Raw genomic sequence first — 12,290 nt, forward strand, 5'->3', positions numbered from 1 at the left:
CCAGGAGAGAAATGAATATTTATGTTGGTAGTTACGAGATCATGAATTATGATACACAAACAATTAATTAGTGACCTTGATGCCTCTTCTGGCTTCATTGATTTCAGTACATGAGGTTTGTAGAGGTCTTGGTCACTCTGTGCATTAWCAGCAGTCAAAATTATGGATTCCCTTAACAGTGTGCAGGGTTATATTTTTCCCAGGAACCGAGATAGCCTGCTTAAGTACTGTGCTCCCTCTGCTATCAGGTGCTAACGCAGAGTTTATGGTTGTAACAGGCAAAATGACTTTGGAGGATTGTGCTGTAACCTGATAGTTTTTCCTCTACCCTCAGTGTTATAACATGATTTGGTCTTGCCTGTGGATGGAAGTAAATCATATTTTACCCTCACTGCTAAATTGTATTATGGCCCTGACCTTTATAGGTGAGACAAAACTGCATTATAACGTGGTTATGGGACTACTGTGTTATACAGGGAAAACGTGGTTATCTGAGGGTCTCAYGGGAGTGTCCTAAACCAGAAGACAATTAGGAGTTTGGATAACCAGGAATTTCAGTCTCACAGATGCATTAAGCTAAATCAAAGCTTCACTGTTGAAGCTGGGGGACAAATGTGAGCCTAGTAAATATGCATTAAAATGTAACATAATATTCAACGTGATGAAATGTAGTGGAGCAGGCCCTCAGCTCAGCTGCTGTGAGTTGTCATGGCACTGTAGTCAATCTATGACAACTAACACCATCTGGGATCTTCCTGTCTTCCCAGATTGGCCCTCCAGTGTGTTTTTCCTAGTATGATTCCTTCTAAAAATAGAAAAACTAGAAAAGTCAAGCCAACAGGCAAGTATAAGGTCCTGTTAGGCAGAAAAGTGGAGGTAAAAAAATTGTGCTAACAGCAGCTGGGCTGTGGACATGGTGTGCTTGGGTTTCAAGCAATGCAGTAGAGAACCCCATTGAGAAGAAGAATATGCTAGAAAATACATACCACTTCAGGTTCCTTGGAGATCAGCTGATACATGGTCCTTCCTTCAGAATGACCTGTTCTGTTGATTCTGTGTGAAAGCCTGGTCACAGGTGCCTTGCAGAGGCTGCAGTGGCTGTGCTAGCTGTCAGGGTAGGAGCAGATGCTGGTCTGAGCAGCCTGAGTGACCCCCTGTCACAASAATCAGTCAGTGGAAGGCAGTGTGGGGGCTGGACTGGGAACACTGATCTGTTCTATCCCACTTCTCTGATTTTCTCCCAAGAGCCCGAGTGAAACCTTCAAATCTAGGTGTGTTACCTCCAGACCCTGTTAATTCACAGCTAAAAATTGGTTTACCTGGAGTGYTGCTTGCACCTTGTATCTAAGGGGGAGCCTTCACTTCCTATGATACAGAGCTGTGTGAAGCACTCTGCAGGATGCTGTGATGATTGCTTGCCTAATGTATTCAAGTTGCTAAATGAAGTCTAAAATTAATTGGAATTCTCACAGCATCTTCAGGGATAAGGGTTTAACAGTGTGCAGACCTTAAACTGTTTGCACAGTTGTGCCTTACAAAAAGGATGTGTAATGTTAGCAAATACCTTCGTGTTCCCTTTTACAGACAGCTCCTGCTTTTCTGCAGCAGAAGCCTGACAGTGGGGTCTGCCATCCTTCAGTCTTACAGACTGCAATTCACTGGAGCTTTGTAAAAGAGTGTGTTTGTGTGTGTGTGTATATAGAGACAGAATATTTTTGTGTGTGTATACATAGAGTACTATCTGTATAGAGCAGTTGCATTTCAGATTTTAGTTTAAAAAGTAATTCCTTTTGCCAGAGAATTCTCTTGCTGAACTCTCACCACCATGACCATTTCCAGCTTTGATGGGTTTCCCATTCACTGGAGCTGAGTATACAAGTGGATGAAAAGGTGATTTCACAGGCTCACAAGGAAAGTGTATTTCATTTTTAGTGTATGCTAAGAATTGGGCATCGGTATTCAGTTCTGGCTTTCTCCTTCATAATAAAGAAGGATGGAGGCATTTTGCTAACACTGAAGTTTAGTTTCTGCAGAACCTTGGTAGTGTATGAGATGATGGAGCATCAGATTCTTGGGCAGTATTTTTTGTTGATGTGAATGAGGCTACCCTGGGTTTACAGAGGATCTAGCTGTGTAAATCCTTCAAACTTACAATTTGCTACATCAAGTGATTTCTGCYGCTTCATCTCATAAGTCATAAGAAATACTGCTGTGATTTTTTTTTTTCTTGTAACATTTGAAGCCCCGAATACAAACTCATCTTTCACTCTGACACTATACTAGGCAGGTCACCATGCGATTGAAATGTAAAATAATATCATGTAATCAAAATAAATTTCTTGTGAACCAGTCAGTTCCCCCCCTCCCCTCCCATCATGTGGACTAACATAATAGAGCCTGCAGTCATATGACTAATTTTGATATGATTCCAGAAGACATCAAAATTTATTATGTCAAAGCTGTTAAAAGAAAAAATGCTGCAAGGAAGCATAATTACTGACTGTCTTTCTTCAGACTGTATTAGCCTGCATATGATCATTGTCGGTAAATAAAAAACAARTTTTGATGGATTTTATTAAGAAAAGACTGAATTTCATTTGGGATTTTGCTATCTTGTGTACATGACAATCTTGACAACTGTGTACCGATCGTTATGTTCTTATAACAATCAGGTAAGAGACTGATCAATTGAAGACATAATAAATTAAAGGTTTAATAATGTTGCTTGTCAAGGTATTACTAGCTAAATAAGATCTGGCTTGTAATTTATCTGGTATATTTATATTAAGTGGGAATTACACTTAGAGATTTGTATAATTGACTTGCTTTGCAGCTTTTAAAAAAATAGATTAACTTTTAAATTGTGTGTTATTTGCTGTAAATAACAATGATTAGTTCGGTTCAGGCAYAGGATGAGGGAACCAACAAAGTGGAACAAGAACCCTGTCAGATGAGCAGCACCATCATCCTTTACAGTTTACGCTGGCAGTTAAATTAAGGGTTTTTCTGTTCCCCATGGAGAGTTCCTCTCTGGGTTTCCAGTAGAGAGTTGGTGTGTTSTTAGTGATGTACATTTAAGCTTGGCATTATCAGCAGTTTCCTGAAGCAGCTGTGCAACACACAGTGTTCTTCTGCATAAGCATTTTGCAGGGAAGGTTACAGAAGCATCCAGAGCCACTCATGAGGAAGCTAACCTTAGGCTAAAGTAAAAGAAGGGCAGAAGTGTTTTTTTATTGATGATGCACTAACCCACTGGGTTTAAACTATGCCTTCTGGTTGACTACTTGCTTTATTTGAAGCCCAAAACATGAAACTCACTGACCAAACATAATGGTAATCTGGCAATGAGAAAGGTAAATAAAATATATGGATTTTTTTATCCTTCAGCACTTCCGTTATCCTTGTTGGAGTTACAGCTAAGGAGCTTTACACAATCCAAACAGGTGCTGGTGTTGGAAGAAATTAGAATAGCGGATGTGGTTTGGTTATTTTTTTATTTTTTGGAGAGAAATCAACTTCTGTTGCAGGTGTAAGTTTTGAAAAATATAAACAAGAAGCAAACTCTGTGTAACTGTACCATCAATTAAGTTGGTTTAATAGCATTTCAACTTGTTGTTAATAAAGCAAACATTTACTAATCTTATCTCTTGTAAGCAGGAAGGAAGTTACAGTGCACAGTAATGCACATTGCTGTCAGGAAAAGTGGTTTATAATATCATATGATATAATTTGCAGTGAAGCAAAACCAGCAAATTGCTATGTGGGAGCACTCTTTATCCTCTTGATTTAACTTCTTTCCCTCCCTTCCCCCTTGCTAGCTTTGTTGTTGTTGTTCATTTCCCTAGTTTTCTGCATCCTTAGCATTTCCTTCTGTAATCTGCTTGGATATCAACAGCCTGGATGTTCCAAGATCATACCACTGGAAAACTGATAAGATGGAGGATAAATGGTGTGAATTCTACTTCCCTTGGGTTTTTTTTTTTTTTGCCTTCTCCCTGGATTGAGCTACTTTGAGGAGCAATCAGCATTAATGTTTAATTGTACTCCAAGGAATGCTCTGATATCATCAAGACTGACAAATGATGGTCTGAGGAATGAGGGCACTTGCTGAAAAATTTAGTTTGTCTGTCAGTTTTAAAAAGTTGAATATTACTGATTGATTTTCCTGTCTCACGTGTCTTCCCCTTTTGCCCTTGAATCTTCTTGTACCAACCTCAGTACTGCCCAGTGAGAAGGCTCTTTGCTTTTAAGAAAAGCCTAGCTCTTGACTAAATGGAGGTTCTTAACGTGATGATTAGGTCCCTAAATAAACAAACTTCCTGGAGCTGTTATATGCTTAGCAATTCACAAGTCACCCTGCTAGTATTTAGACATACCTAACTTTGGGATTCTGATAAAAATTAATAGCCAAGAGAGTGCGGTAGGAGTTTAGAGTGCTGCATCACAATTGCTGCAGTTTTCCACTGCTGTTGTGTCAAAGAGAATGAATTGCTGATTAATTCTATAGTTTTGCATGCAATARTGATTTCTGAAAACATTCCCCACCTCCTTTGTCTGGAAACGATCCCATATTCTGCTGACATTTGAAAGAATATACAGCTYATCTGTTGTGAAGTCCACTGAAAAATAATTTACTATTCACATGTTAAATATAGGGGCAGTTGGTCTTTTTATACTACTGCAGTAATTCTGTGAGGAAAATTTCAATGATGAAAATGAAAAAAAAGTTAAAATAGTCATAATTTACTGCCTTAGTCTGCAGGGCAGCTGTTTTCTGCCTCTATCTGTATTYTAATAAGTCTTTTAAATGAAGAGATTTATGAGATTATTTTAATTTTGATGTCTTTTTAATGTTTCATGCATTTTAAATACAACCTTTTAATAGTTTTGGAGATTGCAGAATTTAATTTTATTTTATACTGCAGAAATAAATGTATTCTCAGGGGACTGCACCATTATTACTGCTTTTAAAATTTTTTTTTAAACCCCACACGTCTGGCATATACTACTATGGTATCAAAGCAGTGCTACACTTAGCAGCAAATGGGAGGCAGCATTGTGATTTGAGAGACACTCTGTTTAGTAAGGATACTTGATAGAAAAACCAACAAAACTCTGTGTGCAGTGGGYATTAACCTGTTGATAGAGTTGCACAGGAAGCTGATGCCGTAAGGGTAAGATTCAGAATATTCTGAATGCAGCAAAGTAGGTGTGGCTGTGCTGTGTAAGGTASCTGTGCATCCCCAGTGTGTGCTGCTGCTGCTGCAGTGTGTCAGGGTGAGCCCCAGAGCGCTTCCATGGCTCAGTGTGGAACAGCCCCRGCCAGCTGGGCTGTCATCTCTCAGCTCTACACGAGTCTGATTCTTCTAAACTCATACAGAACTCCTCTCTGCAAAATCTTGGTGCCTTGTGCTTTTGCTCTGTTTGCACACTGTTAGAGCAGGCATATATTTTACCTAAGAGCAGAATGAAATGTGTTAAGTGCTTTAAAGAAGTAGAAGGGAGTGGCAGACTCATGCCTAATTTTAGCCATCTGAAAATGAAATATTAAGTCAGTCATAGATCTTTTTGGAGTGTRGATAGTGGGCCTTTCTTGGAAGGGCATGGTGCATGTTTGAAATGGGGYTGGGAAGGTTGGTAAAGCAGCTGAAGACTGGCAGCAAGGAGAGAGGTGAGTAACAGAGGCTGGCAGGGCACAAACAGTGCAGGCAGTGGCAGATCTGCACTGCTCCCACCCTGCCCTACCTCTGCAGTCTCAAAAGCAGTAGCAGGAGTGACTGCAGCTGGCACTTGTTCCCATAGCCCTGATAGWGCTTGGCATGTCTAATTACTATATATTAAAATCCATCTTTGTAACAGTGTTTGAGGGAGCCTGTGCTCTTCAGGCTTCATCAGTTCTGTTTGCTGCAGAGGGCACAGGACTTTGCTTAGCTCCATGCTGGYGCCATGCTTAGCTAACCTCTGTGTGGCTACCTGGGGAATGTGCAAATGCAGCACTTGGAGCCACTGTTGCTGTAGTGACTCACATGAATGCCCTTCTGTCAGGCATAAGAACTGTTCTTGTGCTCCTAAAATASTTTGGTTGAGCTTTGCCCAGGTCCTGTTAGGCATGTGAGAGGTCATGAAAGAACCCTAAGTATTTAGAAAGAACATCTTCAAAATCCTGTTTCCTACCTTACCTTTCAGGAGAAAATTGAAACTTAGGAGATCCATTGGGATTTAATAATTAAAGCAACTCCATTGAGCTCAGGAAACGTGTTATCTGCAGCTGTTAAAAGCTCACAGAGGAAAGGAGAAAAGACCGTATTTTCTTCCAAAGGGCCAACACATCTGGCTGCTGTTGAAAATGACATGAGATAGACACTTGGCCTGAAGTGATAGATTGGTCTCCTGTGCCATTCTTAGGAATAGTCTTGTCACTATAAGATGGCTTAGGTTGATAAGTCCATAGTGGGTAAGTCTACAAGAGTAAAGATCAGCACTGGGAACTCACCWTTGAATAAAAAAAATCAAATTGCATTTTTTCTGTGGTCATATTACAGCAATGGAAATTTCTGCATGGCTTTATGCTMATGGCATCTGGATGTCCTGCTTCACATACATCTTCACAGCAGTTGCCTGGATCAGTCAGTGACACCAAATATACAAAGGATTTTGKTTTTGCCATGAAATACAACTGCTAAGTAACTCAGTCAACTGAATGTCCCTGGTTTGGTACTAATTCCTCTGTTGTGGTRTTTCAGCCTTCTGAGATTTCTAGAAGGTTAAAACATAAGGCTTGGAAAAGGTTAAAACATAATCTGGTAATTATCAGAGAAGGAAAAAAATAGGAAGTGAGTAAAAGTAGGCAAGAGCCAGTATCTATCTTTCCAGCTGGTTCTCCATATTTTGAGCATTTCTGCCTTGATCTGCCTTGTGTTAGTCAGGCTAAAGCAACAATCTCGGCTGTGCATGCATGTGAGATTTCAAGTATCACACTTTAGCTTTGTAATTAAGAAATTAATTAAAATACTGTACAGTTTACTGCACAGTCTATCAAGAGAAGGGCAGTTTACAAGATTTTCCACATGTGTGCAATAAATTCAGTGCTACAGATATACAGAATCATATTCACGCTGACATTAAAAGTTATCCTCCTCCTGCAGAGGAGTATCATGAAAAATTATTGTGAAGGACTGGTAATAAACTAATTCTCTCTGCAGAAACTGAATTAGTAAGAATGAACATTTTGACACTGAAAGACTAAATGTGAAATCTGAGGTGAGAGGAAGAAAGAGATGTAAAAAACCAAACCAACAAACAACCCCCAAACTTCTGAATTTGCCTGCACTTTTCTGAGGTTAGTGGTGAGCTGCTATTAAGCTTCTGTTGATGGCCCTTTAATAACAATATGCTAGAATTCAAAAGTACAATCCTGAAAGTTGTAATTCAGTTTTGTATCATTATCCCATTCAGTGATACTGTAGCCAGTTATGTGTTGTAACTCCCGCAATTTCGTTGTCTACAGAATTGAGTTTAAGTTAGCTGAAGACCCTGAAAAAGACACCTTTTTGCAGTTTCCAGGCTGTGACTGGTTTCATTCTAATTAAAATTTTTTCCCCTTCCATTTGTTACCAGACGAAATAATGGAGCAGTGCTTGAGGTAATGCTGCTTTATTAAAGTAGTGTCTTACTTTCAAGGTAACTTTTCGGAAAACATGTATGAAGTTACTGGCATAAAACTTCCCTTCCCATGTTTCCAGTGATGAAGATAAGAAAGAAAGAAGGCAAAAAGATTTGGAAATTAGTATTGGGTGGTATTAGTGAAACCTTCTCTCAGTTGCCCTATTAAAAATGCCTGCCTTGGGAGATATGGCCAGAAATCATACTGCAAAGGCCAGAGAAAAGGTGAAATAAGGTAGTACCTGTAGCAATATTTAAATAAAAAACTCCAGAAATTGTGGCAGACAAAATCAGATATTATCCTCCTGTATCTTCTTGTTATCAACAGGAATTGAATTAAATTTTGCAGCATAGGGCATTTTTGATCTCTTTTTCAAGGAAGCTTCATCAAAGCATTGAAGCTTTTGTAGATTTGTCAGGAAATGCTAAGTGTGTGAATTGGGATAACCGCCTCAAATACAAGGTGGCTCCTGCCTTCCCACTTCATTTCAGTAGCAGCACAGTTGAGTGATGCCATTCCTGAAGACTGCACTGGACAACTGATGGATTGTTACAGGAAGGGCATTGGTGTTAAACTGAAATCTGCCACCTTTGTGCAAGTCAATTAATGACTGGAATTATTTCTCTTTCTGAGGTACAGCACTGTGCTGTGGGGCAGAGTTTTACCTGCTGAGTGAAACCCTTTTGCAACCAAGCACCATCTCCGACTCTGTAAATGCCCCTTTAGACTGTTTGGACATGGTGCTGCTGTCAGTGCTGTTGCATAAAATGTCCTGAAACAGTCAGGCAAATTGCAGCAGCCGAGTGGGGGATTCTGTGCTTGGCAGCATAGATAAACTAGTCTGTTTTGGTTGAAGTGACATTGATGTATAAGAGGGGAATTGAGAGCGCCTTCTATGAGGCAGTTTCAGTGGATACCAGGGCACAGTCAGATGCCAGAACGGGTTGTTTTATTTGATCATTCTTTATTTTTACTTGAATATTGAGCTTTTGCTATTCCAGAGCCCTATATACTTGCTGTTAAGTTCTGTGTATTGCCATGAGATCTGTCAATATTATACATACAAGGAAAGGAAAGAAACAATAAAATGCAGAACCGGCTGTATGAGCATAGACTACATWGAAAATTAAGAGGAAATAAGAATTGTGTGGATCATCTCATCTTTGGGTCCAGAACTGTCGCTTCTTCTCTCACAGGAGCAGGCRTAGACATGGATTAGGAACAGAATATTACTTCTTTTCCTCAAATGCTAGGAAATACAAACTGGCTGAAGTATCTTCATCGTCCCTTAGAACCTCTGGGGAAGTAAGGAGGAAGGCCATTATAACAGTATGGCTGACACCACTACTGATGGCGTGGTTCTTACTGGGGCAATGCCTTGGTTGCTGGAGACTGRTTATAATTTATTATTGAATTCATGTGTGAAATGCATAATTGCAGGAAATGGTAGAGTATTGTGTGTTTYCTGCAACTTGAGAAGCCCTGATTGATTTAGTACCTGCCTGCTTCAAGAAAYTGCCTTTCCTCTTCTGTCTGGCTTTCAGTTTGGATCAGTTGGGTGTTTGACTTGCTGTGAGGGRAGGAAAGGTTCAAATGATAAAGTGATCTCTTCAAGATTCTCTTTATTTTGGAATATTTTTGTCTTCCATCAGGGCTCTTACTGACTCAGATGGTTACTCATTAAGTGGCAAAAGAGATAGAAGTTGTCAGGATCCATTTATTGCATATCTCCTTGCTATGAATATGATTCAAAAGCTCCCCTTTGGCTTTGATGAACTTCTTTTTGGAGCTTTTTAAGGCCAAAAGACTCCCAAGCAAATCAAATCCCATCCTAGAYAATGAAATATAAATGAACACATTGAGCATCAGAAACTTGATAGCTATTTGAGAAACAGTTGAGGGRCCTTTGTTAAGTACTACACTCTCCACTACATTACAAGATGTATTTATTTCATGTGCATTTAATAATGCAGTAAAGATGATGCCTGAAACGCTGAAGTAMAATGAGGAATTACTAGTGTTCTGCAAGCAAGGTAAAGGCACTGTGTGTGATTGCCCCAGAGTATATGCAAGATGCAGAAAATGAAATGAAATAAATAAGAAATGGCAGATGACTAGGTTCTGGATATTGCTAGGTGAATTTATTAATTGCTAATAGAGCACCAAGCTGTGAATTACTCAGTCATTGCCATTTTTTCAATTTTATTACTTTCTTCTTAAATGCAGGTTTGTTAGGAAGGAATCAAATGTCACTGGGCAGTGAATTATACAGAAACAAATTTATGCTTGTGAATGATGATTTTCCATAATAAATTATGACTTTAAAAGGACACTGTCAAGGTATTTTTCATAGTTTCAGCATGTCTTTTTTTTTGCTGTTGTCTATGATAACCCCTTGTACTCTGGATAAGAAAAGCTGTCATATACATTTCTTCTTTTTGCTTGATTGTGTGTGAAAGAAAATCGTTATTGTTGGKTTTCATACAATAAAGTACCTATATTTCAGAAAAAAATGGGCTATTTTGCTTGCTTTAACACATTTATATTATTTGTGTTAGAACTACCTGCATATATAACCAGATATAACTACTTCTGGTCACCTTAAACATGTACTTTTTGAGAAAGGCTTACCTTGGAAAACTCAGTTGTCTCTATTGGTCTTAAACACAGTCCTTGCCCTGCTGTAATCATGGAGCTGGGTAGATCATGTCTGACCTGTCAAAATGAGTTTCACACTCTGATGGCCTTTGTAAAGTGTTTCTTGTGCTTGTGGATTCTTAYCTTGTGCTCCAAGTTTGATCAGTAAAACATAATTTATAATGGTTTAAAACATAAACTAATAAAGAAAACCAAGAAACAGTTTGTAGCTCCAAGAACTCAAGTATATGTGAAAGTACTTCCAGTGCCTTTGGTTTCATGTGAAAGATTGTTTTTACTTTACTATCTTGAGAGCAAAATAAAGCTGAGACTAAAATAAATTTYCTGTATTAGTCTTGGCAGCTTTTTCAAATAATAGATGGATAAGTGTGTCTCCTTGGGGCTAAGCATGGTAAAACTGGGAACTAGGTGCAACTTCCAAGTTTAATGTTAATATTTGTTTAGAACTGTGTGCAGAAAACAGTTGTAGGTCTTGGCGCGCTGCTGTTTGTGTTTCTAATACAGGTTTTCATTTAAGCATGATACTGTTTTGGTTGCTTAATACGCAGTGTTGTAAAATGCAAGATTTTCCTTTTGATTTAGGTTTTCATGCTGTGCTCAGGAGGTTAAAATATAAAGCAGTTTTAAGGGCTTGATCACATATTTCAAATATTGCTATTTATGCTACTCAGATGTTTGTAGACAGCTTAAGACCATTAATAGTGCCTGCTTTAGGGCTTGTGTGGCTGAGCTACATGCAACCATGTCTTTTCCCTTTTCATGTCATATTGTAATGCCAAAATAAAGGAAGACTGTTGTCTTTCCTACACCATGCATTCAGTGCCTGCCCTGCCATCAGTCCATTCTCTTCTTGTAGCAAAAGGTGTGTTACTAATCCTGGCCTCCTTCGTCCAGGCTGTTCCTGGGKAGCCGCAGGGAGCCTCATCAAACTGATGAGCTGTGAGTTTTTGCCAAGGAGCCCAGCACATCTCTGGAAACAGATACTAAAGGCCAAATTTGTCAAGGTGTGAGTAAGGCACCTACAAGCACTTTGAAATACCTCACACGATTTGAGAGAAAGGTTCCTACGGTGCCTAAATAGATAGTGCCTCTCTGCAGGGTTTTGTCACAGGATCTTTCACTGCCCAAATCAGATCCAGATATGTGACAGAGCCAGAGTGARCCTCTCCCCAGTTTCTGCATGAATCTGAAAAGTTGTTGGATTCACTTCTTTCAGAGAATTAACATGTTGTTACAAATTTGTGTATTTAAATGGATGAATGATGTAGCCTGAATTGAACTATTCCATTTGTGTGGGGAACGTGAACATCTTTGATATGAGCTGGACTGAACCTACCATACCAGGAAGTATGACGAGTAACTTAATTTGAGGGACACACAAAACACCAGGTGGGTTCCATTCCATTCGGGGCATTGCAAATGCTTAACAAGGCTCTTTGCCTTAGTTTCCTTTCCTTGAATCTTTCTGAATGGACTGAATTGCAATATTACTTGGATTGCCAGTGTGATAAAGCCAAGCTGTTTTCCAACAGCTGTATATGGCATTTCTCCAAGCTAATTTTGGGATGGAGAAATTCCTTTTTCAGCAGTCAGTTCTTTTCCATGATCAGCTGAAAAGCTGATGAGAAAAAGAGAGCTAGTAGGTGTGGAGGGTTGGCAGTAGCATCACACAGAAAAGCACAGGGGTTACATGCAGCTCTCAGAGAAAATGTGAATAAAATTTTACAGGAGCGACATAGAAACGAGCCTTTCAAGACTCGCAAAGTGCTTATAACTTCTTTCATGTAGCACTTGAGCTTAACCATAATTTTTCAGAAGCAAATTGCATCCGAAATGGCATTAGAACAGGATATTGCAGTGCAGTAATTCGTGGCAGAAAGGTGCCATGTGATCCCTTTCAGGAATGCCTTCACAGGTTATGTTGCCTGTGTTAGAAATAACTGCTAGTCTCTCTGTTGGACCCCATCTG

The sequence above is a fragment of the Malurus melanocephalus genome, unplaced genomic scaffold, assembly GCF_030028575.1.
Source record: "Malurus melanocephalus ecotype Western Australia unplaced genomic scaffold, MMel_1.1 scaffold_47, whole genome shotgun sequence".
Taxonomy (NCBI): domain Eukaryota; kingdom Metazoa; phylum Chordata; class Aves; order Passeriformes; family Maluridae; genus Malurus; species Malurus melanocephalus.